Genomic DNA, 3,897 nt, shown 5'->3' on the forward strand with positions numbered 1-3,897 from the left:
CGGCATCATGCACGAAGCACAGTCCCATGAAGGACATTTCAGCAAGCCATGGTAGCCCGGGGAAAGGGAGATGCAACAGAGCCCAAAACCAGCAGGAGGGATCCAGCGGTAGGAGAAGAAGCAGAGAGATCACAAAGCCGCATCCTACCTGTACCACAAGCTAAAGCGGTGATGGAGCCATTCAAAGAGCCACGCAGGAAAATCCTCCCGGCACAACATGATGCCGAACCCTTGACGGGGGGCAGAGAGCTCAGCTCCAGCACAGAGCCATTCGGGGACTAAAAATAGACAACCCCCCTCCCTCCCCAGCGTGTCACTTGAGATCCCAGTGTGATGGGTCCAGAGAGGGCAGAGCCATATATAGAAGCTGGCAGGGAAGACACGAGGGTGCTGGCCAATACATTTCAGTCCCACAGCCTCTGGGGTCTCTGGGGCCATTCCTGATGCCCCACTGCTCTATTCTGCTTGGGGTTGCTCTGTGGGTCCAGGCCCTGGAGCTTACAGCCTTTAGCACGAGCCATGGTATCTTGATGGCAATGAGAGGGTTACAGGGGAAGTGCGTGGTGGGTCAGCAACCAGGGCCAGAAATAGCGTCCAGCTCCTGTGAGACCCGGAGCCAGCCTCCCACTGCATGCCCTCCCCTGTCCCGTGGCCAGAAATAGATGCCCTGAAGTAGCCGCCTACAGCACAGTTGCCCGTGAGCATGAGCACAAGCCCAGCTCCAGGCCCTGCTGCCCAAGAGGGGGTGACAGCACTGCCCTGAGGCTCTGGCCACCCCTTGGGTCACCAGGCTGCTGCAGACTGGAGATGGCCAAGGGGACCCATGTGCTCTGCAACCATCTCAGTGGTCCTTGACAGGTCTGGGGTGCCAACCCTGCTAAACTATGTGCTCAGGGGAGCCAGGGACCAGCACCCAGCTCCTGCCCTACAGGTTGGGGGGCAGCAAAGCCCCTTCCCAGGCCCCACCATCCTGTGGGAAGGAAGCTCCCCGTGGTGGCTGCCTTCCCACGCTGCACTGCCGGGGAGCGGGCCAGAAGCGTGCATCCCACCAGCAGCTGGAGCTGAAGTGCACTGTCCCATGCCACTGGTAAATACGGACCAGGACACGCTTCCTTTCTCTGTGCTCCAGGCTAGGAGCTTGTTGAGCTGAGAAAATATGGAAGGAAAGAGGTCTGCTGTCTTCCCGTCCTATCTAATTACTGATCTGGCTACACCCTTCTCCTTCTCCCCCTCACACGCGCTCGCAGACGCAGAAGGGCGGACCAGGGCACGCTTCCTTTCTCCGTGCTACAGGCTAGGAGCTTGTTGAGCATATGGAAGGAAAGAGGTCTGCTGTCTTCCCATCCTATCTAATTACTGATCTGGCTACACCCTTCTCCTTCTCCCCCTCACACGCGCTCGCAGACGCAGAAGGGAAACCAACTGGCTTCCTTTTCTTGGCTGCAGTCGACTTCCTTCCCTTTGAGTCCGGCAGCCGGGATTAGTCAGAGAAACCTTTAAACTCTGCCTTGCAAACCGCAGCAGAGAACATAAAAGCGGCAGAGGCAGCGAGACGGAACTGGAAGCCAGCGGCGGGCTGGCGGCCCGCGTTATCAGTATCACATTTAAAACCAGCGCTGGAGCAGCCCCACACCAAACCCAACAGGAACTGCACACACCCCACCGCACGTCCCACCCCGGCCGCAGAGACACAAACAAGTCTCGGCGCAGGAGACATCCAAGTATTTATGTAGCTGGCCAGGGTGAAGCCCACACACCGTCCTTGGGGAAATCACGCATCTGCTAGCGCTTCCCTGCCTTTCTCGGGAAGGGAGGGCCAGAAAAGCGCAGCGTGGACCTCAAGGGCAAGGCACGCTGAGCCCTGCAGAAGGGGCGTTATGCATCTGGACACACCATCTCCAATTACTTTGGGGCGTGTGGTGCGTGATCTCGCACCTCTCTGGGATCCCTGGCTCTGCAGAGGAGCTGATGCCCCATGCTGGGATGCTTGATGCCAGGTTGGGATGCTGCAGGGCTGCTCCAGCACCTCTGGAGCAATGCGATGGGTGGATGCCACCTGCTGAGCCATGGGCAGGCGAGCACAGGCCTCCTCAGTACCTCCCAGCACCTCCAGTATTGGTGCTTTGGTACTAAGGGCATTATATAAATAACTAATGTCAACGTGTAATTAGAGAAGGGCCTGAAATAAAGCAGCAGATGAGGCCTCTCTCTGCCTGGTGACACAGGACACAGCGTGGGAGAAAGAGCCTGAAGCAAAGGGATGGAAAAAGAAGCAAGAAAACTGGGAATGTCATGGAGGGGGCTCTTCCTTTGCCATAGAGACCCCTTTTGTGGCTTCAGGCTCCACCATCATCACTGCCAGTGTAAAGGGACTTGAACAGACTGTCAGGAGGGAAAGGAGCTATTAGAGCTATATGGATGAATAAGAGAAGCAATTTCCTACCCAGGAAACTCTTTTTTTGGGAAAATTCTACTCTTAGAATCAGCACTAGAATGGGGGTTTTGGTCGAATTCACTGCCAAGACAACACAGACAATGCAGAGAAATGCGGGTCTGATTACAAACACATCCTCTCTGCCCTGATCCAGGCCCATCACGTGCTGTGTGTTAGGGGAGGAAAGAGCGATGAGTTTGCAGGAAAAGCAATGGAAAAAAACCTCAACAAAACAAACTAATGAGAAGAGAAATATATCCACAGCTTCAGGAGCAAGACTACATTGGCCCTTGCTGCTTCCCACTGTCAGACAGCTCTATTTGTGGCCGTTTTCTCATGCCTTCTTCCGCTTTGGCTTGATCATCATCCTTCATCCTCAGTCACAGATCCAGCGTGACCTTATCTGTCCATCTCTGGCTGATCCCTGGACTCCGCTCTTCTGCTCGCACAGCACCAGCCGTTGCATCTTGTGATGATGGTCTGATTCATTTCTCCCCTTCCATGCATAAAAAAAGGCCCGGAGATAGCTCTACCCTTCCCATCCAGGAGCAGGGAATGCTGAGCTGCTCAGGTATGGCTCCAACCTTGCCCTGCTCACAGCCATGAGACCTCCCTCGTGACGGGGAGCGAGAAAATGGGGAATTTAGAGCTGCTCCAGAGTCTGGCACTAACAGTTACTCCATGCTGAGGAAGGGGTTAAGTCTCTATTGAAACTCAGAGTGCAGTGAAGCTGTAACCACCAGTCTGGTTTTGCTGGTTTGGGGGCAGGTGAGTGGCTAAGAATTATCACCCCCAAACCATAAGAGGTCTGCATTGTTTTTGCCTAAACCCTTTAACCGATTGGAGGGTTTTTTTTTTGTTTGGTTGGTTTTTTTATTTTTTTTTTTCCCTGAAACTCACTCCCCAGGCTCTCTTAAAATTCAGGCCCATGCTTCCCCAGCAGCCAGCAGCGGGCTCACTCAAAGGTCAGCCTGAGCCGCCTTGAAACTCAGCCCGCGCTCGCCTGAAACTCTGCCAAGCTCTTCCAAAAGCCTTGTATCCTGGCTTGAGTTTCGGGTTGCTAATCCAAGTCTCACTGGGTTTCAGGTTTCCCTGCAAGCTTTGGCTTTCCTCTACACAAGAATAGCCTCTGGCTGCATCTACTTTGCTGGCTGCACCCTTCCCGTTGGTGGCAGCGGGCAGCAACCTCGAGTGTCAAAAATCCCCCAGCCCAGGGGCTGTGGGGCACCGTCCCCTGCCCCAGAGGACCCCGCAGGATGAGCTACAGCCATGGGAGCCACAGGAGCCATTGCTGGACAGGCAAGACCTGCACTGGCACGAAGCACAGCAGCACAAAATTAGCCCACCACGTTGTTTTAATGTGAAATATAGCACAGCAGTACCGTGGCTGTAGTGGTTTTGGCTCGCAATGAGCAGCCATAAAGGCAGATGACCGCTGTCATGTCAGCCATCTCGCTTTTCAC

The sequence above is a fragment of the Mesitornis unicolor genome, unplaced genomic scaffold (assembly GCF_000695765.1).
Source record: "Mesitornis unicolor isolate BGI_N332 unplaced genomic scaffold, ASM69576v1 scaffold18593, whole genome shotgun sequence".
NCBI classification, from domain to species: domain Eukaryota; kingdom Metazoa; phylum Chordata; class Aves; order Mesitornithiformes; family Mesitornithidae; genus Mesitornis; species Mesitornis unicolor.